Source organism: Salmo salar, chromosome ssa14 (genome assembly GCF_905237065.1).
Source record: "Salmo salar chromosome ssa14, Ssal_v3.1, whole genome shotgun sequence".
NCBI classification, from domain to species: Eukaryota; Metazoa; Chordata; class Actinopteri; order Salmoniformes; family Salmonidae; genus Salmo; species Salmo salar.
This window is the reverse complement of record NC_059455.1, coordinates 39,565,944-39,590,716: the sequence shown is the minus strand read 5'-3', so window position 1 is coordinate 39,590,716 and position 24,773 is coordinate 39,565,944. Positions and strand designations below refer to the sequence as shown.

The window sequence follows — 24,773 nt, the reverse complement described above, 5'->3', positions numbered from 1 at the left end:
AGGGGAACGACAGAGTGATGGAGGAGGGGAACGACAGAGTGACGGAGGAGGGGAACGACAGAGTGACGGAGGAGGGGAACGACAGAGTGATGGAGGAGGGGAACGACAGAGTGACGGAGGAGGGGAACGACAGAGTGATGGAGGAGGGGAACGACAGAGTGATGGAGGAGGGGAACGACAGAGTGATGGAGGAGGGGAACGACAGAGTGACGGAGGAGGGGAACGACAGAGTGACGGAGGAGGGGAACGACAGAGTGATGGAGGAGGGGAACGACAGAGTGACGGAGGAGGGGAACGACAGAGTGACGGAGGAGGGGAACGACAGAGTGACGGAGGAGGGGAACGACAGAGTGACGGAGGAGGGGAACGACAGAGTGACGGAGGAGGGGAACGACAGAGTGACGGAGGAGGGGAACGACAGAGTGACGGAGGAGGGGAACGACAGAGTGACGGAGGAGGGGAACGACAGAGTGACGGAGGAGGGGAACGACAGAGTGACGGAGGAGGGGAACGACAGAGAGGAGAAGAGAATGGATGAGAAGACAAAAGAAGAGAAGAGAGGAGAAGAGAAGAAGAGGAGAGAAGAGAAGAGACGAGAAGAGAAGACAAGAGAATAGAGAAGAAGAGAAGAGAGGAGAAGTGAGAGGAGAATAGATGAGAGAAGAAAAGAGAGGAGAAGTGAAGAGAGAAGAAGAGAAGAGGAGAGAAGAGAGAAGAAGACAAGAGGAGAGAAGAGAAGAGAAGAGGAGAGAAGAGAGAAGAGAAAAACAATTACCTCTGGAGTGACGGAGGAGGGGAAAGAGAGTGACAGAGGGGAACGACAGAGTGAGGGAGGAGGGGAACTACAGACAGAGGAGGGGAACGACAAAGTGACGGAGGAGGGGAACGACAGAGTGACGGAGGAGGGGAACGACAGAGTGACGGAGGAGGGGAACGACAGAGTGAGTAAGGGCTCCAAATGATGGACAGACAGAGGAGAGAGGAGAAGAGGTAAGAGAAGAGGAGAGAAGGAAGAGAGGAGAGGAGAGGAGAAGAGAGGAGAAGAGAGGAGAGGAGAAGAGAGGAGAAGAGAGGAGGAAAAGAGAAGAGAGGAGAAAAGAGGAGAAGAGAGGAGAAGGGAAGAGAAGAGAGAAGAAGAGAAGGAGAGAATAAGAGGAGAAGAGAGGAGAAAAGAGAAGAAAAGAGAGGAGATGAGAAGAGAGAAGAAGGGAAGAGAAGAAAAGAGAAGAAAGGAGAAGAGAAAAGAATAGAATAGAAGACAGAAGAGAGGAGAAGACAATGGATGAGAAGAGAAGAGAAGAGAGAAGAAGAGAGAAGAAGAGAGAAGAAGAGAAAAGAGAAGCGAGAAGAGAAAAACAATTACCTCTGGGGTGATGGGGGATGGGAAGGACAGTGACGGAGGAGGGGAACGACAGAGTGAGTAAGGGCTCCAGATGATGGACAGACAGAGGAGAGAGGAGAAGAGGTAAGAGAAGGGGAGAGAAGGGAAGAGAGGAGAGGAGAAGAGAAGAGAGGAGAAGAGAAGAGAGGAGAAGAGAGAAGAGAATAGAGGAGAAGAGAGGAGAAGGGAAGAGAAGAAGAGAAGAGAGGAGGAGAGGAGAAGAGAGGAGAAGAGAGAAGAAAAGAGAAGGAAAGAAAGAAAGGAGAAGAGAGGAGAGAAGAAGAGAAGAGAAGGGAGGAGAAGAGAGAAGAGAGGAGAAGAGAGAAGAAGAGATGATAAGAGAAGAGAAAGAACAGAGAAGAGAGACACTTAAAAAGGACTTTGAAAATGGACAGGCTGTCATGGATGGCAGCCTGGTATAATACTGTGTGGACTGGTGCTGTGCCTCATGGGTTGTCTTGAGCTTTGACACTGTGAATGTATTTCAATTGCTATACTCTGTATTCTAGGAACAGAACATTATTGGTGCCATAATGTTGTGTAGGTAATGTGCTGTAGTTAGGCATTACTTTATCATTTGCAATAGCATTGTTTTGTATGTTATATAGGACCAACATGGTGTTGTGGCATAATAACAAGAAAGACAGATTCTAATATCTTGGTAAGGGGTAGGAAGTAAACAGAGAACTACAGTTATTGCTTAAGATATTATCAGAAAATAACAACTTTGCACCTCCAACTGCTCATTCCAATTCCTCTTCTGAAAAAGTTCTACCAGAAAAGCAAATTGAGCTGAATCAGCCGTTATTCTCTTCCTGGTCCCCCAGTTATTGTAGTCTGTGTGTTTGCCTGCACATGTGTGTTGAATAAGTCTGATGAATAATCACACTCTAAGCAGCTAATGACTCATGCAAATGCTGCTGCTGGGACACATGAGGAGGAGAAAGAGGCTGAAAGCTTTAGGTAAGATAGGACCCAGCGGTGAGGAGAGGAGGGGATGGACGGGGAGGGACGGGGAGAGGAGAGGAGAGGAGGAGATTAGAGGAGAGGAGGGGATGGAAGGGGAGGGACGGGGAGAGGAGAGGAGGGGAGGGGATTAGAGGAGAGGATAGGAGGGGATGGAAGGGGAGGGGAGGGACGGGGAGAGGAGAGGATTAGAGGAGAGGAGAGGAGGGGATGGAAGGGAGGGACGGGGAGAGGAGAGAAGAGGAGGGGATTAGAGGAGAGGATAGGAGGGGATGGAAGGGGAGGGGAGGGACAGGGAGAGGAGAGGAGGGGATTAGAGGAGAGGAGAGGAGGGGATGGAAGGGGAGGGACGGGGAGAGGAGAGGATTAGAGGAGAGGAGAGGAGGGGATGGAAGGGGAGGGACGGGGAGAGGAGAGGATTAGAGGAGAGGAGAGGAGGGGATGGGAGGGGACGGGGAGAGGAGAGAAGAGGAGGGGATTAGAGGAGAGGAGGGGATGGGATGGGAGGGGAGGGACAGGGACAGGGAGAGGAGAGGAGAGGAGGGGATTAGAGGAGAGGAGAGGAGAGGAGGGGATGGAAGGGGAGGGACAGGGAGAGGAGAGGAGAGGAGGGGATTAGAGAAGAGGAGAGAAGAGGAGGGGATGGAAGGGGAGGGACGGGGAGAGGAGGGGATTAGAGGAGAGGAGAGGAGGGGATGGAAGGGACGGGGAGAGGAGAGGAGAGGAGGGGATTAGAGGAGAGGAGAGGAGGGGATTAGAGGAGAGGAGGGGATGGGAGGGGAGGGAAGGGGAGAGGAGAGGAGAGGAGGGGATTAGAGGAGAGGAGAGGAGAGGAGGGGATGGAAGGGGAGGGATGGGGAGAGGAGAGGAGGGGAGAGGTGGGGAGGGGATTAGAGGAGAGGAGGGGAGGGGAGTGGAGAGGCCGAGAGGGGAGGGGATTCGAGGAGAGGAGAAGAGGGGAGCGGAAAGGATTTTACATGGAACCCAAAAGGGTTCTACCTGGAACAAACAAGGGTTCTTCAAAGGGTTATCCAATCGGGACAGCCGAGGAACCCTTTTAGGTTCTAGATAGCACCTTGTTTTTTCTAAGAGTGTATGGTATGATGGGGAGGGAGAGAAGGACAGCATGACAAAGACAGAGCGAGCAGGGAAACAAAGAAAGATAAGAGAAATAATGAAGGTTTAGGACAAAGAGAGACAGTTTGACAAAATAATCACAAAAAGACAGAGGCACAATGATTTGGAAAAGAGACCTCGTAGCTAGGCAACCAAACACCACATCTTATTTTTTTTCACGGCATCAATTGCAGGTAGGGAACTTAGGCATTGATTTCCATTAGGCTTGATTATTGGAGCAAATGGCCTGGGACCATGCAGCGGTCAGCACCACAATATTGAGGTTACTGTCCAGAACATAACCAAGACAGATGGTGGTAGCTATACAGCAAGACATCGACTATAGGTCTACTTAATCAGACTGTACCACCCTACCAACCATACCCCACTCTCTGTCCCTCCAGACTGTTGTCAGCCTACCAACCATAACCCACTCTCTGTCCCTCCAGACTGTTGTCAGTCTACCAACCATAACCCACTCTCTATCCCTCCAGACTGTTGTCACCCTACCAACCATAACCCACTCTCTATCCCCCCCAGACTGTTGTCACCCTACCAACCATAACCCACTCTCTATCCCTCCAGACTGTTGTCAGTCTACCAACCATAACCCACTCTCTATCCCTCCAGACTGTTGTCAGCCTACCAACCATAACCCACTCTCTATCCCTCCAGACTGTTGTCAGTCTACCAACCATAACCCACTCTCTATCCCTCCAGACTGTTGTCAGTCTACCAACCATAACCCACTCTCTATCCCTCCAGACTGTTGTCACCCTACCAACCATAACCCACTCTCTATCCCTCCAGACTGTTGTCACCCTACCAACCATAACCCACTCTCTATCCCTCCAGACTGTTGTCACCCTACCAACCATAACCCACTCTCTGTCCCCCCAGACTGTTGTCAGTCTACCAACCATAACCCACTCTCTGTCCCTCCAGACTGTTGTCAGTCTACCAACCATAACCCACTCTCTGTCCCTCCAGACTGTTGTCACCCTACCAACCATAACCCACTCTCTATCCCTCCAGACTGTTGTCACCCTACCAACCATAACCCACTCTCTGTCCCTCCAGACTGTTGTCAGTCTACCAACCATAACCCACTCTCTGTCCCTCCAGACTGTTGTCACCCTACCAACCATAACCCACTCTCTGTCCCTCCAGACTGTTGTCAGTCTACCAACCATAACCCACTCTCTATCCCTCCAGACTGTTGTCAGTCTACCAACCATAACCCACTCTCTGTCCCTCCAGACTGTTGTCAGTCTACCAACCATAACCCACTCTCTGTCCCTCCAGACTGTTGTCAGTCTACCAACCATAACCCACTCTCTGTCCCTCCAGACTGTTGTCAGTCTACCAACCATAACCCACTCTCTGTCCCCCCAGACTGTTGTCAGTCTACCAACCATAACCCACTCTCTGTCCCCCCCAGACTGTTGTCAGTCTACCAACCATAACCCACTCTCTATCCCTCCAGACTGTTGTCAGTCTACCAACCATAACCCACTCTCTGTCCCTCCAGACTGTTGTCACCCTACCAACCATAACCCACTCTCTGTCCCTCCAGACTGTTGTCACCCTACCAACCATAACCCACTCTCTGTCCCTCCAGACTGTTGTCAGTCTACCAACCATAACCCACTCTCTGTCCCCCCCAGACTGTTGTCAGTCTACCAACCATAACCCACTCTCTGTCCCTCCAGACTGTTGTCAGTCTACCAACCATAACCCACTCTCTATCCCTCCAGACTGTTGTCAGTCTACCAACCATAACCCACTCTCTGTCCCTCCAGACTGTTGTCAGTCTACCAACCATAACCCACTCTCTGTCCCTCCAGACTGTTGTCAGTCTACCAACCATAACCCACTCTCTGTCCCTCCAGACTGTTGTCACCCTACCAACCATAACCCACTCTCTGTCCCTCCAGACTGTTGTCACTCTACCAACCATAACCCACTCTCTGTCCCTCCAGACTGTTGTCTCCCTACCAACCATAACCCACTCTCTGTCCCTCCAGACTGTTGTCAGTCTACCAACCATAACCCACTCTCTGTCCCTCCAGACTGTTGTCAGTCTACCAACCATAACCCACTCTCTGTCCCTCCAGACTGTTGTCAGTCTACCAACCATAACCCACTCTCTGTCCCTCCAGACTGTTGTCTCCCTACCAACCATAACCCACTCTCTGTCCCTCCAGACTGTTGTCAGTCTACCAACGATAACCCACTCTCTGTCCCTCCAGACTGTTGTCACCCTACCAACCATAACCCACTCTCTATCCCTCCAGACTGTTGTTACCCTACCAACCATAACCCACTCTCTATCCCTCCAGACTGTTGTCACCCTACCAACCATACCCCACTCTCTGTCCCTCCAGACTGTTGTCAGTCTACCAACCATAACCCACTCTCTATCCCTCCAGACTGTTGTCAGTCTACCAACCATAACCCACTCTCTATCCCTCCAGACTGTTGTCACCCTACCAACCATAACCCACTCTCTGTCCCTCCAGACTGTTGTCAGTCTACCAACCATAACCCACTCTCTGTCCCTCCAGACTGTTGTCAGTCTACCAACCATAACCCACTCTCTGTCCCTCCAGACTGTTGTCAGTCTACCAACCATAACCCACTCTCTGTCCCTCCAGACTGTTGTCAGTCTACCAACCATAACCCACTCTCTGTCCCTCCAGACTGTAGTCACCCTACCAACCATAACCCACTCTCTATCCCTCCAGACTGTTGTCACCCTACCAACCATAACCCACTCTCTGTCCCTCCAGACTGTTGTCAGTCTACCAACCATAACCCACTCTCTATCCCTCCAGACTGTTGTCACCCTACCAACCATAACCCACTCTCTATCCCTCCAGACTGTTGTCACCCTACCAACCATAACCCACTCTCTGTCCCTCCAGACTGTTGTCACCCTACCAACCATAACCCACTCTCTGTCCCTCCAGACTGTTGTCAGTCTACCAACCATAACCCACTCTCTGTCCCTCCAGACTGTTGTCAGCCTACCAACCATAACCCACTCTCTGTCCCTCCAGACTGTTGTCACCCTACCAACCATAACCCACTCTCTATCCCTCCAGACTGTTGTCACCCTACCAACCATAACCCACTCTCTATCCCTCCAGACTGTTGTCACCCTACCAACCATAACCCACTCTCTATCCCTCCAGACTGTTGTCACCCTACCAACCATAACCCACTCTCTGTCCCTCCAGACTGTTGTCAGTCTACCAACCATAACCCACTCTCTGTCCCTCCAGACTGTTGTCTCCCTACCAACCATAACCCACTCTCTATCCCTCCAGACTGTTGTCAGTCTACCAACCATAACCCACTCTCTGTCCCTCCAGACTGTTGTCAGTCTACCAACCATAACCCACTCTCTATCCCTCCAGACTGTTGTCACCCTACCAACCATAACCCACTCTCTGTCCCTCCAGACTGTTGTCAGTCTACCAACCATAACCCACTCTCTGTCCCTCCAGACTGTTGTCAGTCTACCAACCATAACCCACTCTCTGTCCCTCCAGACTGTTGTCAGTCTACCAACCATAACCCACTCTCTGGCCCTCCAGACTGTTGTCACCCTACCAACCATAACCCACTCTCTATCCCTCCAGACTGTTGTCTCCCTACCAACCATAACCCACTCTCTGTCCCTCCAGACTGTTGTCAGTCTACCAACCATAACCCACTCTCTGGCCCTCCAGACTGTTGTCAGTCTACCAACCATAACCCACTCTCTATCCCTCCAGACTGTTGTCACCCTACCAACCATAACCCACTCTCTGTCCCTCCAGACTGTTGTCACCCTACCAACCATAACCCACTCTCTATCCCTCCAGACTGTTGTCACCCTACCAACCATAACCCACTCTCTGTCCCTCCAGACTGTTGTCAGTCTACCAACCATAACCCACTCTCTATCCCTCCAGACTGTTGTCTCCCTACCAACCATAACCCACTCTCTATCCCTCCAGACTGTTGTCAGTCTACCAACCATAACCCACTCTCTGTCCCTCCAGACTGTTGTCAGTCTACCAACCATAACCCACTCTCTATCCCTCCAGACTGTTGTCACCCTACCAACCATAACCCACTCTCTATCCCTCCAGACAGTTGTCACCCTACCAACCATAACCCACTCTCTATCCCTCCAGACTGTTGTCAGTCTACCAACCATAACCCACTCTCTGTCCCTCCAGACTGTTGTCAGTCTACCAACCATAACCCACTCTCTGTCCCTCCAGACTGTTGTCAGTCTACCAACCATAACCCACTCTCTGTCCCCCCCAGACTGTTGTCACCCTACCAACCATAACCCACTCTCTGTCCCTCCAGACTGTTGTCAGTCTACCAACCATAACCCACTCTCTGTCCCTCCAGACTGTTGTCACCCTACCAACCATAACCCACTCTCTGTCCCTCCAGACTGTTGTCAGTCTACCAACCATAACCCACTCTCTATCCCTCCAGACTGTTGTTACCCTACCAACCATAACCCACTCTCTGTCCCTCCAGACTGTTGTTACCCTACCAACCATAACCCACTCTCTGTCCCCCCCAGACTGTTGTCACCCTACCAACCATAACCCACTCTCTGTCCCCCCCAGACTGTTGTCACCCTACCAACCATAACCCACTCTCTATCCCTCCAGACTGTTGTCACCCTACCAACCATAACCCACTCTCTATCCCTCCAGACTGTTGTCAGTCTACCAACCATAACCCTCTCTCTGTCCCTCCAGACTGTTGTCAGTCTACCAACCATAACCCACTCTCTGTCCCTCCAGACTGTTGTCAGTCTACCAACCATAACCCACTCTCTGTCCCTCCAGACTGTTGTCACCCTACCAACCATAACCCACTCTCTATCCCTCCAGACTGTTGTCAGTCTACCAACCATAACCCACTCTCTGTCCCTCCAGACTGTTGTCAGTCTACCAACCATAACCCACTCTCTATCCCTCCAGACTGTTGTCTCCCTACCAACCATAACCCACTCTCTATCCCTCCAGACTGTTGTCACCCTACCAACCATAACCCACTCTCTGTCCCTCCAGACTGTTGTCACCCTACCAACCATAACCCACTCTCTGTCCCTCCAGACTGTTGTTACCCTACCAACCATAACCCACTCTCTGTCCCTCCAGACTGTTGTCACCCTACCAACCATAACCCACTCTCTGTCCCTCCAGACTGTTGTCACCCTACCAACCATAACCCACTCTCTGTCCCTCCAGACTGTTGTCTCCCTACCAACCATAACCCACTCTCTGTCCCTCCAGACTGTTGTCAGTCTACCAACCATAACCCACTCTCTATCCCTCCAGACTGTTGTCACCCTACCAACCATAACCCACTCTCTGTCCCTCCAGACTGTTGTCACCCTACCAACCATAACCCACTCTCTGTCCCTCCAGACTGTTGTCACCCTACCAACCATAACCCACTCTCTATCCCTCCAGACTGTTGTCAGTCTACCAACCATAACCCACTCTCTGTCCCTCCAGACTGTTGTCAGTCTACCAACCATAACCCACTCTCTGTCCCCCCAGACTGTTGTCACCCTACCAACCATAACCCACTCTCTATCCCTCCAGACAGTTGTCACCCTACCAACCATAACCCAATCTCTGTCCCTCCAGACTGTTGTCACCCTACCAACCATAACCCACTCTCTGTCCCTCCAGACTGTTGTCACCCTACCAACCATAACCCACTCTCTATCCCTCCAGACTGTTGTCAGTCTACCAACCATAACCCACTCTCTGTCCCTCCAGACTGTTGTCACCCTACCAACCATAACCCACTCTCTGTCCCTCCAGACTGTTGTCACCCTACCAACCATAACCCACTCTCTGTCCCTCCAGACTGTTGTCACCCTACCAACCATAACCCACTCTCTGTCCCTCCAGACTGTTGTCAGTCTACCAACCATAACCCACTCTCTATCCCTCCAGACTGTTGTCACCCTACCAACCATAACCCACTCTCTGTCCCTCCAGACTGTTATCACCCTACCAACCATAACCCACTCTCTGTCCCTCCAGACTGTTGTCACCCTACCAACCATAACCCACTCTCTGTCCCTCCAGATTGTTGTCAGTCTACCAACCATAACCCACTCTCTGTCCCTCCAGACTGTTGTCAGTCTACCAACCATAACCCACTCTCTGTCCCTCCAGACTGTTGTCAGTCTACCAACCATAACCCACTCACTGGCCCTCCAGACTGTTGTCACCCTACCAACCATAACCCACTCTCTATCCCTCCAGACTGTTGTCTCCCTACCAACCATAACCCACTCTCTGTCCCTCCAGACTGTTGTCAGTCTACCAACCATAACCCACTCTCTGGCCCTCCAGACTGTTGTCAGTCTACCAACCATAACCCACTCTCTATCCCTCCAGACTGTTGTCACCCTACCAACCATAACCCACTCTCTGTCCCTCCAGACTGTTGTCACCCTACCAACCATAACCCACTCTCTATCCCTCCAGACTGTTGTCACCCTACCAACCATAACCCACTCTCTGTCCCTCCAGACTGTTGTCAGTCTACCAACCATAACCCACTCTCTATCCCTCCAGACTGTTGTCTCCCTACCAACCATAACCCACTCTCTATCCCTCCAGACTGTTGTCAGTCTACCAACCATAACCCACTCTCTGTCCCTCCAGACTGTTGTCAGTCTACCAACCATAACCCACTCTCTATCCCTCCAGACTGTTGTCACCCTACCAACCATAACCCACTCTCTATCCCTCCAGACAGTTGTCACCCTACCAACCATAACCCACTCTCTATCCCTCCAGACTGTTGTCAGTCTACCAACCATAACCCACTCTCTGTCCCTCCAGACTGTTGTCAGTCTACCAACCATAACCCACTCTCTGTCCCTCCAGACTGTTGTCAGTCTACCAACCATAACCCACTCTCTGTCCCCCCCAGACTGTTGTCACCCTACCAACCATAACCCACTCTCTGTCCCTCCAGACTGTTGTCAGTCTACCAACCATAACCCACTCTCTGTCCCTCCAGACTGTTGTCACCCTACCAACCATAACCCACTCTCTGTCCCTCCAGACTGTTGTCAGTCTACCAACCATAACCCACTCTCTATCCCTCCAGACTGTTGTTACCCTACCAACCATAACCCACTCTCTGTCCCTCCAGACTGTTGTTACCCTACCAACCATAACCCACTCTCTGTCCCCCCCAGACTGTTGTCACCCTACCAACCATAACCCACTCTCTGTCCCCCAGACTGTTATCACCCTACCAACCATAACCCACTCTCTATCCCTCCAGACTGTTGTCACCCTACCAACCATAACCCACTCTCTATCCCTCCAGACTGTTGTCAGTCTACCAACCATAACCCTCTCTCTGTCCCTCCAGACTGTTGTCAGTCTACCAACCATAACCCACTCTCTGTCCCTCCAGACTGTTGTCAGTCTACCAACCATAACCCACTCTCTGTCCCTCCAGACTGTTGTCACCCTACCAACCATAACCCACTCTCTATCCCTCCAGACTGTTGTCAGTCTACCAACCATAACCCACTCTCTGTCCCTCCAGACTGTTGTCAGTCTACCAACCATAACCCACTCTCTATCCCTCCAGACTGTTGTCTCCCTACCAACCATAACCCACTCTCTATCCCTCCAGACTGTTGTCACCCTACCAACCATAACCCACTCTCTGTCCCTCCAGACTGTTGTTACCCTACCAACCATAACCCACTCTCTGTCCCTCCAGACTGTTGTCACCCTACCAACCATAACCCACTCTCTGTCCCTCCAGACTGTTGTCACCCTACCAACCATAACCCACTCTCTGTCCCTCCAGACTGTTGTCTCCCTACCAACCATAACCCACTCTCTGTCCCTCCAGACTGTTGTCAGTCTACCAACCATAACCCACTCTCTATCCCTCCAGACTGTTGTTACCCTACCAACCATAACCCACTCTCTGTCCCTCCAGACTGTTGTTACCCTACCAACCATAACCCACTCTCTGTCCCCCCAGACTGTTGTCACCCTACCAACCATAACCCACTCTCTGTCCCCCCAGACTGTTATCACCCTACCAACCATAACCCACTCTCTATCCCTCCAGACTGTTGTCACCCTACCAACCATAACCCACTCTCTATCCCTCCAGACTGTTGTCAGTCTACCAACCATAACCCTCTCTCTGTCCCTCCAGACTGTTGTCAGTCTACCAACCATAACCCACTCTCTGTCCCTCCAGACTGTTGTCAGTCTACCAACCATAACCCACTCTCTGTCCCTCCAGACTGTTGTCACCCTACCAACCATAACCCACTCTCTATCCCTCCAGACTGTTGTCAGTCTACCAACCATAACCCACTCTCTGTCCCTCCAGACTGTTGTCAGTCTACCAACCATAACCCACTCTCTATCCCTCCAGACTGTTGTCTCCCTACCAACCATAACCCACTCTCTATCCCTCCAGACTGTTGTCACCCTACCAACCATAACCCACTCTCTGTCCCTCCAGACTGTTGTTACCCTACCAACCATAACCCACTCTCTGTCCCTCCAGACTGTTGTCACCCTACCAACCATAACCCACTCTCTGTCCCTCCAGACTGTTGTCACCCTACCAACCATAACCCACTCTCTGTCCCTCCAGACTGTTGTCTCCCTACCAACCATAACCCACTCTCTGTCCCTCCAGACTGTTGTCAGTCTACCAACCATAACCCACTCTCTATCCCTCCAGACTGTTGTCACCCTACCAACCATAACCCACTCTCTGTCCCTCCAGACTGTTGTCAGTCTACCAACCATAACCCACTCTCTATCCCTCCAGACTGTTGTCACCCTACCAACCATAACCCACTCTCTGTCCCTCCAGACTGTTGTCACCCTACCAACCATAACCCACTCTCTGTCCCTCCAGACTGTTGTCACCCTACCAACCATAACCCACTCTCTATCCCTCCAGACTGTTGTCAGTCTACCAACCATAACCCACTCTCTGTCCCTCCAGACTGTTGTCAGTCTACCAACCATAACCCACTCTCTGTCCCTCCAGACTGTTGTCAGTCTACCAACCATAACCCACTCTCTGTCCCTCCAGACTGTTGTCAGTCTACCAACCATAACCCACTCTCTATCCCTCCAGACTGTTGTCACCCTACCAACCATAACCCACTCTCTATCCCTCCAGACTGTTGTCAGTCTACCAACCATAACCCACTCTCTGTCCCCCCAGACTGTTGTCACCCTACCAACCATAACCCACTCTCTATCCCTCCAGACAGTTGTCACCCTACCAACCATTACCCACTCTCTGTCCCTCCAGACTGTTGTCAGTCTACCAACCATAACCCACTCTCTGTCCCTCCAGACTGTTGTCACCCTACCAACCATAACCCACTCTCTGTCCCTCCAGACTGTTGTCACCCTACCAACCATAACCCACTCTCTGTCCCTCCAGACTGTTGTCAGTCTACCAACCATAACCCACTCTCTGTCCCCCCAGACTGTTGTCACCCTACCAACCATAACCCACTCTCTATCCCTCCAGACAGTTGTCACCCTACCAACCATAACCCACTCTCTATCCCTCCAGACTGTTGTCAGTCTACCAACCATAACCCACTCTCTGTCCCCCCCAGACTGTTGTCACCCTACCAACCATAACCCACTCTCTATCCCTCCAGACAGTTGTCACCCTACCAACCATAACCCAATCTCTGTCCCTCCAGACTGTTGTCACCCTACCAACCATAACCCACTCTCTGTCCCTCCAGACTGTTGTCACCCTACCAACCATAACCCACTCTCTATCCCTCCAGACTGTTGTCAGTCTACCAACCATAACCCACTCTCTGTCCCTCCAGACTGTTGTCACCCTACCAACCATAACCCACTCTCTGTCCCTCCAGACTGTTATCACCCTACCAACCATAACCCACTCTCTGTCCCTCCAGACTGTTGTCACCCTACCAACCATAACCCACTCTCTGTCCCTCCAGACTGTTGTCAGTCTACCAACCATAACCCACTCTCTATCCCTCCAGACTGTTGTCAGTCTACCAACCATAACCCACTCTCTGTCCCTCCAGACTGTTATCACCCTACCAACCATAACCCACTCTCTATCCCTCCAGACTGTTGTCACCCTACCAACCATAACCCACTCTCTGTCCCTCCAGACTGTTGTCAGTCTACCAACCATAACCCACTCTCTGTCCCTCCAGACTGTTGTCACCCTACCAACCATAACCCACTCTCTATCCCTCCAGACAGTTGTCACCCTACCAACCATAACCCACTCTCTATCCCTCCAGACTGTTGTCAGTCTACCAACCATAACCCACTCTCTGTCCCCCCAGACTGTTGTCACCCTACCAACCATAACCCACTCTCTATCCCTCCAGACAGTTGTCACCCTACCAACCATAACCCAATCTCTGTCCCTCCAGACTGTTGTCACCCTACCAACCATAACCCACTCTCTGTCCCTCCAGACTGTTGTCACCCTACCAACCATAACCCACTCTCTATCCCTCCAGACTGTTGTCAGTCTACCAACCATAACCCACTCTCTGTCCCTCCAGACTGTTGTCACCCTACCAACCATAACCCACTCTCTGTCCCTCCAGACTGTTATCACCCTACCAACCATAACCCACTCTCTGTCCCTCCAGACTGTTGTCACCCTACCAACCATAACCCACTCTCTGTCCCTCCAGACTGTTGTCAGTCTACCAACCATAACCCACTCTCTATCCCTCCAGACTGTTGTCAGTCTACCAACCATAACCCACTCTCTGTCCCTCCAGACTGTTATCACCCTACCAACCATAACCCACTCTCTATCCCTCCAGACTGTTGTCACCCTACCAACCATAACCCACTCTCTGTCCCTCCAGACTGTTGTCAGTCTACCAACCATAACCCACTCTCTGTCCCTCCAGACTGTTGTCACCCTACCAACCATAACCCTCTCTCTATCCCTCCAGACTGTTGTCACCCTACCAACCATAACCCACTCTCTGTCCCTCCAGACTGTTGTCAGTCTACCAACCATAACCCACTCTCTGTCCCTCCAGACTGTTGTCAGTCTACCAACCATAACCCACTCTCTGTCCCCCCAGACTGTTGTCAGTCTACCAACCATAACCCACTCTCTATCCCTCCAGACTGTTGTCACCCTACCAACCATAACCCACTCTCTATCCCTCCAGACTGTTGTCACCCTACCAACCATAACCCACTCTCTATCCCTCCAGACTGTTGTCAGTCTACCAACCATAACCCACTCTCTATCCCTCCAGACTGTTGTCAGTCTACCAACCATAACCCACTCTCTGTCCCTCCAGACTGTTGTCAGTCTACCAACCATAACCCACTCTCTGTCCCTCCAGACTGTTGTCACCCTACCAACCATAACCCACTCTCTGTCCCTCCAGACTGTTGTCACCCTACCAACCATAACCCACTCTCTATCCCTCCAGACTGTTGTCACCCTACCAACCATAACCCACTCTCTATCCCTCCAGACTGTTGTCACCCTACCAACCATAACCCACTCTCTATCCCTCCAGACTGTTGTTACCCTACCAACCATAACCCACTCTCTGTCCCTCCAGACTGTTGTCAGTCTACCAACCATAACCCACTCTCTGTCCCTCCAGACTGTTGTCACCCTACCAACCATAACCCACTCTCTGTCCCTCCAGACTGTTGTCACCCTACCAACCATAACCCACTCTCTGTCCCTCCAGACTGTTGTCAGTCTACCAACCATAACCCACTCTCTGTCCCTCCAGACTGTTGTCAGTCTACCAACCATAACCCACTCTCTGTCCCTCCAGACTGTTGTCACCCTACCAACCATAACCCACTCTCTGTCCCTCCAGACTGTTGTCAGTCTACCAACCATAACCCACTCTCTGTCCCTCCAGACTGTTGTCAGTCTACCAACCATAACCCACTCTCTGTCCCTCCAGACTGTTGTCAGTCTACCAACCATAACCCACTCTCTGTCCCTCCAGACTGTTGTCACCCTACCAACCATAACCCACTCTCTGTCCCTCCAGACTGTTGTCAGTCTACCAACCATAACCCACTCTCTGTCCCTCCAGACTGTTGTCACCCTACCAACCATAACCCACTCTCTGTCCCTCCAGACTGTTGTAACCCTACCAACCATAACCCACTCTCTGTCCCTCCAGACTGTTGTCACCCTACCAACCATAACCCACTCTCTGTCCCTCCAGACTGTTGTCAGTCTACCAACCATAACCCACTCTCTGTCCCTCCAGACTGTTGTCAGTCTACCAACCATAACCCACTCTCTATCCCTCCAGACTGTTGTCACCCTACCAACCATAACCCACTCTCTGTCCCTCCAGACTGTTGTCAGTCTACCAACCATTACCCACTCTCTGTCCCTCCAGACTGTTGTCACCCTACCAACCATAACCCACTCTCTGCTCTCCAGACTGTTGTCAGTCTACCAACCATAACCCACTCTCTGTCCCTCCAGACTGTTGTCAGTCTACCAACCATAACCCACTCTCTGTCCCTCCAGACTGTTGTCAGTCTACCAACCATAACCCACTCTCTGTCCCCCCAGACTGTTGTCAGTCTACCAACCATAACCCACTCTCTGTCCCCCCAGACTGTTGTCAGTCTACCAACCATAACCCACTCTCTGTCCCTCCAGACTGTTGTCAGTCTACCAACCATAACCCACTCTCTATCCCTCCAGACTGTTGTCACCCTACCAACCATAACCCACTCTCTGTCCCTCCAGACTGTTGTCAGTCTACCAACCATAACCCACTCTCTATCCCTCCAGACTGTTGTCACCCTACCAACCATTACCCACTCTCTGTCCCCCCAGACTGTTGTCAGTCTACCAACCATTACCCACTCTCTGTCCCCCCAGACTGTTGTCAGTCTACCAACCATTACCCACTCTCTGTCCCCCCCAGACTGTTGTCAGTCTACCAACCATTACCCACTCTCTGTCCCCCCAGACTGTTGTCACCCTACCAACCATAACCCACTCTCTGTCCCTCCAGACTGTTGTCACCCTACCAACCATAACCCACTCTCTATCCCTCCAGACTGTTGTCACCCTACCAACCATAACCCACTCTCTGTCCCTCCAGACTGTTGTCAGTCTACCAACCATAACCCACTCTCTGTCCCTCCAGACTGTTGTCAGTCTACCAACCATAACCCACTCTCTGTCCCTCCAGACTGTTGTCACCCTACCAACCATAACCCACTCTCTATCCCTCCAGACTGTTATCACCCTACCAACCATAACCCACTCTCTATCCCTCCAGACTGTTATCACCCTACCAACCATACCCCACTCTCTGTCCCTCCAGACTGTTGTCTCCCTACCAACCATAACCCACTCTCTATCCCTCCAGACTGTTGTCAGTCTACCAACCATAACCCACTCTCTGTCCCTCCAGACTGTTGTCAGTCTACCAACCATAACCCACTCTCTATCCCTCCAGACTGTTGTCACCCTACCAACCATAACCCACTCTCTGTCCCTCCAGACTGTTGTCAGTCTACCAACCATAACCCACTCTCTGTCCCTCCAGACTGTTGTCAGTCTACCAACCATAACCCACTCTCTGTCCCTCCAGACTGTTGTCAGTCTACCAACCATAACCCACTCTCTGGCCCTCCAGACTGTTGTCACCCTACCAACCATAACCCACTCTCTATCCCTCCAGACTGTTGTCTCCCTACCAACCATAACCCACTCTCTGTCCCTCCAGACTGTTGTCAGTCTACCAACCATAACCCACTCTCTGGCCCTCCAGACTGTTGTCAGTCTACCAACCATAACCCACTCTCTATCCCTCCAGACTGTTGTCACCCTACCAACCATAACCCACTCTCTGTCCCTCCAGACTGTTGTCACCCTACCAACCATAACCCACTCTCTATCCCTCCAGACTGTTATCACCCTACCAACCATAACCCACTCTCTGTCCCTCCAGACTGTTGTCAGTCTACCAACCATAACCCACTCTCTATCCCTCCAGACTGTTGTCTCCCTACCAACCATAACCCACTCTCTATCCCTCCAGACTGTTGTCAGTCTACCAACCATAACCCACTCTCTGTCCCTCCAGACTGTTGTCAGTCTACCAACCATAACCCACTCTCTATCCCTCCAGACTGTTGTCACCCTACCAACCATAACCCACTCTCTATCCCTCCAGACAGTTGTCACCCTACCAACCATAACCCACTCTCTATCCCTCCAGACTGTTGTCAGTCTACCAACCATAACCCACTCTCTGTCCCTCCAGACTGTTGTCAGTCTACCAACCATAACCCACTCTCTGTCCCTCCAGACTGTTGTCAGTCTACCAACCATAACCCACTCTCTGTCCCCCCCAGACTGTTGTCACCCTACCAACCATAACCCACTCTCTGTCCCTCCAGACTGTTGTCAGTCTACCAACCATAACCCACTCTCTGTCCCTCCAGACTGTTGTCACCCTACCAACCATAACCCACTCTCTGTCCCTCCAGACTGTTGTCAGTCTACCAACCATAACCCACTCTCTATCCCTCCAGACTGTTGTTGCCCCTACCAACCATAACCCACTCTCTGTCCCTCCAGACTGTTGTTACCCTACCAACCATAACCCACTCTCTGTCCCCCCAGACTGTTGTCACCCTACCAACCATAACCCACTCTCTGTCCCCCCAGACTGTTATCACCCTACCAACCATAACCCACTCTCTATCCCTCCAGACTGTTGTCACCCTACCAACCATAACCCACTCTCTATCCCTCCAGACTGTTGTCAGTCTACCAACCATAACCCTCTCTCTGTCCCTCCAGACTGTTGTCAGTCTACCAACCATAACCCACTCTCTGTCCCTCCAGACTGTTGTCAGTCTACCAACCATAACCCACTCTCTGTCCCTCCAGACTGTTGTCACCCTACCAACCATAACCCACTCTCTATCCCTCCAGACTGTTGTCAGTCTACCAACCATAACCCACTCTCTGTCCCTCCAGACTGTTGTCAGTCTACCAACCATAACCCACTCTCTATCCCTCCAGACTGTTGTCTCCCTACCAACCATAACCCACTCTCTATCCCTCCAGACTGTTGTCACCCTACCAACCATAACCCACTCTCTGTCCCTCCAGACTGTTGTCACCCTACCAACCATAACCCACTCTCTGTCCCTCCAGACTGTTGTTACCCTACCAACCATAACCCACTCTCTGTCCCTCCAGACTGTTGTCACCCTACCAACCATAACCCACTCTCTGTCCCTCCAGACTGTTATCACCCTACCAACCATAACCCACTCTCTGTCCCTCCAGACTGTTGTCTCCCTACCAACCATAACCCACTCTCTGTCCCTCCAGACTGTTGTCAGTCTACCAACCATAACCCACTCTCTATCCCTCCAGACTGTTGTCACCCTACCAACCATAACCCACTCTCTGTCCCTCCAGACTGTTGTCAGTCTACCAACCATAACCCACTCTCTATCCCTCCAGACTGTTGTCACCCTACCAACCATAACCCACTCTCTGTCCCTCCAGACTGTTGTCACCCTACCAACCATAACCCACTCTCTGTCCCTCCAGACTGTTGTCACCCTACCAACCATAACCCACTCTCTATCCCTCCAGACTGTTGTCAGTCTACCAACCATAACCCACTCTCTGTCCCTCCAGACTGTTGTCAGTCTACCAACCATAACCCACTCTCTGTCCCTCCAGACTGTTGTCAGTCTACCAACCATAACCCACTCTCTGTCCCTCCAGACTGTTGTCAGTCTACCAACCATAACCCACTCTCTATCCCTCCAGACTGTTGTCACCCTACCAACCATAACCCACTCTCTATCCCTCCAGACTGTTGTCAGTCTACCAACCATAACCCACTCTCTGTCCCCCCAGACTGTTGTCACCCTACCAACCATAACCCACTCTCTATCCCTCCAGACAGTTGTCACCCTACCAACCATTACCCACTCTCTGTCCCTCCAGACTGTTGTCAGTCTACCAACCATAACCCACTCTCTGTCCCTCCAGACTGTTGTCACCCTACCAACCATAACCCACTCTCTGTCCCTCCAGACTGTTGTCACCCTACCAACCATAACCCACTCTCTGTCCCTCCAGACTGTTGTCAGTCTACCAACCATAACCCACTCTCTGTCCCCCCAGACTGTTGTCACCCTACCAACCATAACCCACTCTCTATCCCTCCAGACAGTTGTCACCCTACCAACCATAACCCACTCTCTATCCCTCCAGACTGTTGTCAGTCTACCAACCATAACCCACTCTCTGTCCCCCCAGACTGTTGTCACCCTACCAACCATAACCCACTCTCTATCCCTCCAGACAGTTGTCACCCTACCAACCATAACCCAATCTCTGTCCCTCCAGACTGTTGTCACCCTACCAACCATAACCCACTCTCTGTCCCTCCAGACTGTTGTCACCCTACCAACCATAACCCACTCTCTATCCCTCCAGACTGTTGTCAGTCTACCAACCATAACCCACTCTCTGTCCCTCCAGACTGTTGTCACCCTACCAACCATAACCCACTCTCTGTCCCTCCAGACTGTTATCACCCTACCAACCATAACCCACTCTCTGTCCCTCCAGACTGTTGTCACCCTACCAACCATAACCCACTCTCTGTCCCTCCAGACTGTTGTCAGTCTACCAACCATAACCCACTCTCTATCCCTCCAGACTGTTGTCACCCTACCAACCATAACCCACTCTCTGTCCCTCCAGACTGTTGTCACCCTACCAACCATAACCCACTCTCTGTCCCTCCAGACTGTTGTCACCCTACCAACCATAACCCACTCTCTGTCCCTCCAGATTGTTGTCAGTCTACCAACCATAACCCACTCTCTGTCCCTCCAGACTGTTGTCAGTCTACCAACCATAACCCACTCTCTGTCCCTCCAGACTGTTGTCAGTCTACCAACCATAACCCACTCTCTGGCCCTCCAGACTGTTGTCACCCTACCAACCATAACCCACTCTCTATCCCTCCAGACTGTTGTCTCCCTACCAACCATAACCCACTCTCTGTCCCTCCAGACTGTTGTCAGTCTACCAACCATAACCCACTCTCTGGCCCTCCAGACTGTTGTCAGTCTACCAACCATAACCCACTCTCTATCCCTCCAGACTGTTGTCACCCTACCAACCATAACCCACTCTCTGTCCCTCCAGACTGTTGTCACCCTACCAACCATAACCCACTCTCTATCCCTCCAGACTGTTATCACCCTACCAACCATAACCCACTCTCTGTCCCTCCAGACTGTTGTCAGTCTACCAACCATAACCCACTCTCTATCCCTCCAGACTGTTGTCTCCCTACCAACCATAACCCACTCTCTATCCCTCCAGACTGTTGTCAGTCTACCAACCATAACCCACTCTCTGTCCCTCCAGACTGTTGTCAGTCTACCAACCATAACCCACTCTCTATCCCTCCAGACTGTTGTCACCCTACCAACCATAACCCACTCTCTATCCCTCCAGACAGTTGTCACCCTACCAACCATAACCCACTCTCTATCCCTCCAGACTGTTGTCAGTCTACCAACCATAACCCACTCTCTGTCCCTCCAGACTGTTGTCAGTCTACCAACCATAACCCACTCTCTGTCCCTCCAGACTGTTGTCAGTCTACCAACCATAACCCACTCTCTGTCCCCCCAGACTGTTGTCACCCTACCAACCATAACCCACTCTCTGTCCCTCCAGACTGTTGTCAGTCTACCAACCATAACCCACTCTCTGTCCCTCCAGACTGTTGTCACCCTACCAACCATAACCCACTCTCTGTCCCTCCAGACTGTTGTCAGTCTACCAACCATAACCCACTCTCTATCCCTCCAGACTGTTGTTACCCTACCAACCATAACCCACTCTCTGTCCCTCCAGACTGTTGTTACCCTACCAACCATAACCCACTCTCTGTCCCCCCCAGACTGTTGTCACCCTACCAACCATAACCCACTCTCTGTCCCCCAGACTGTTATCACCCTACCAACCATAACCCACTCTCTATCCCTCCAGACTGTTGTCACCCTACCAACCATAACCCACTCTCTATCCCTCCAGACTGTTGTCAGTCTACCAACCATAACCCTCTCTCTGTCCCTCCAGACTGTTGTCAGTCTACCAACCATAACCCACTCTCTGTCCCTCCAGACTGTTGTCAGTCTACCAACCATAACCCACTCTCTGTCCCTCCAGACTGTTGTCACCCTACCAACCATAACCCACTCTCTATCCCTCCAGACTGTTGTCAGTCTACCAACCATAACCCACTCTCTGTCCCTCCAGACTGTTGTCAGTCTACCAACCATAACCCACTCTCTATCCCTCCAGACTGTTGTCTCCCTACCAACCATAACCCACTCTCTATCCCTCCAGACTGTTGTCACCCTACCAACCATAACCCACTCTCTGTCCCTCCAGACTGTTGTCACCCTACCAACCATAACCCACTCTCTGTCCCTCCAGACTGTTGTTACCCTACCAACCATAACCCACTCTCTGTCCCTCCAGACTGTTGTCACCCTACCAACCATAACCCACTCTCTGTCCCTCCAGACTGTTATCACCCTACCAACCATAACCCACTCTCTGTCCCTCCAGACTGTTGTCTCCCTACCAACCATAACCCACTCTCTGTCCCTCCAGACTGTTGTCAGTCTACCAACCATAACCCACTCTCTATCCCTCCAGACTGTTGTCACCCTACCAACCATAACCCACTCTCTGTCCCTCCAGACTGTTGTCAGTCTACCAACCATAACCCACTCTCTATCCCTCCAGACTGTTGTCACCCTACCAACCATAACCCACTCTCTGTCCCTCCAGACTGTTGTCACCCTACCAACCATAACCCACTCTCTGTCCCTCCAGACTGTTGTCACCCTACCAACCATAACCCACTCTCTATCCCTCCAGACTGTTGTCAGTCTACCAACCATAACCCACTCTCTGTCCCTCCAGACTGTTGTCAGTCTACCAACCATAACCCACTCTCTGTCCCTCCAGACTGTTGTCAGTCTACCAACCATAACCCACTCTCTGTCCCTCCAGACTGTTGTCAGTCTACCAACCATAACCCACTCTCTATCCCTCCAGACTGTTGTCACCCTACCAACCATAACCCACTCTCTATCCCTCCAGACTGTTGTCAGTCTACCAACCATAACCCACTCTCTGTCCCCCCAGACTGTTGTCACCCTACCAACCATAACCCACTCTCTATCCCTCCAGACAGTTGTCACCCTACCAACCATTACCCACTCTCTGTCCCTCCAGACTGTTGTCAGTCTACCAACCATAACCCACTCTCTGTCCCTCCAGACTGTTGTCACCCTACCAACCATAACCCACTCTCTGTCCCTCCAGACTGTTGTCACCCTACCAACCATAACCCACTCTCTGTCCCTCCAGACTGTTGTCAGTCTACCAACCATAACCCACTCTCTGTCCCCCAGACTGTTGTCACCCTACCAACCATAACCCACTCTCTATCCCTCCAGACAGTTGTCACCCTACCAACCATAACCCACTCTCTATCCCTCCAGACTGTTGTCAGTCTACCAACCATAACCCACTCTCTGTCCCCCCAGACTGTTGTCACCCTACCAACCATAACCCACTCTCTATCCCTCCAGACAGTTGTCACCCTACCAACCATAACCCAATCTCTGTCCCTCCAGACTGTTGTCACCCTACCAACCATAACCCACTCTCTGTCCCTCCAGACTGTTGTCACCCTACCAACCATAACCCACTCTCTATCCCTCCAGACTGTTGTCAGTCTACCAACCATAACCCACTCTCTGTCCCTCCAGACTGTTGTCAGTCTACCAACCATAACCCACTCTCTATCCCTCCAGACTGTTGTCACCCTACCAACCATAACCCACTCTCTATCCCTCCAGACAGTTGTCACCCTACCAACCATAACCCACTCTCTATCCCTCCAGACTGTTGTCAGTCTACCAACCATAACCCACTCTCTGTCCCTCCAGACTGTTGTCAGTCTACCAACCATAACCCACTCTCTGTCCCTCCAGACTGTTGTCAGTCTACCAACCATAACCCACTCTCTGTCCCCCCAGACTGTTGTCACCCTACCAACAATAACCCACTCTCTGTCCCTCCAGACTGTTGTCAGTCTACCAACCATAACCCACTCTCTGTCCCTCCAGACTGTTGTCACCCTACCAACCATAACCCACTCTCTGTCCCTCCAGACTGTTGTCAGTCTACCAACCATAACCCACTCTCTATCCCTCCAGACTGTTGTTACCCTACCAACCATAACCCACTCTCTGTCCCTCCAGACTGTTGTTACCCTACCAACCATAACCCACTCTCTGTCCCCCCAGACTGTTGTCACCCTACCAACCATAACCCACTCTCTGTCCCCCCAGACTGTTATCACCCTACCAACCATAACCCACTCTCTATCCCTCCAGACTGTTGTCACCCTACCAACCATAACCCACTCTCTATCCCTCCAGACTGTTGTCAGTCTACCAACCATAACCCTCTCTCTGTCCCTCCAGACTGTTGTCAGTCTACCAACCATAACCCACTCTCTGTCCCTCCAGACTGTTGTCAGTCTACCAACCATAACCCACTCTCTGTCCCTCCAGACTGTTGTCACCCTACCAACCATAACCCACTCTCTATCCCTCCAGACTGTTGTCAGTCTACCAACCATAACCCACTCTCTGTCCCTCCAGACTGTTGTCAGTCTACCAACCATAACCCACTCTCTATCCCTCCAGACTGTTGTCTCCCTACCAACCATAACCCACTCTCTATCCCTCCAGACTGTTGTCACCCTACCAACCATAACCCACTCTCTGTCCCTCCAGACTGTTGTCACCCTACCAACCATAACCCACTCTCTGTCCCTCCAGACTGTTGTTACCCTACCAACCATAACCCACTCTCTGTCCCTCCAGACTGTTGTCACCCTACCAACCATAACCCACTCTCTGTCCCTCCAGACTGTTATCACCCTACCAACCATAACCCACTCTCTGTCCCTCCAGACTGTTGTCTCCCTACCAACCATAACCCACTCTCTGTCCCTCCAGACTGTTGTCAGTCTACCAACCATAACCCACTCTCTATCCCTCCAGACTGTTGTCACCCTACCAACCATAACCCACTCTCTGTCCCTCCAGACTGTTGTCAGTCTACC

General features: G+C 51.6%; 1 protein-coding gene across 1 annotated transcript in view; it reads right to left on the bottom strand.

Annotated features, from left to right (window-relative positions):
* LOC106569686 (neurocan core protein) overlaps positions 1-24,773 on the bottom strand; it is a 127,811-nt gene that overhangs the window by 73,592 nt on the left and 29,446 nt on the right. The gene's annotated exons all lie outside the window — the stretch shown is intronic.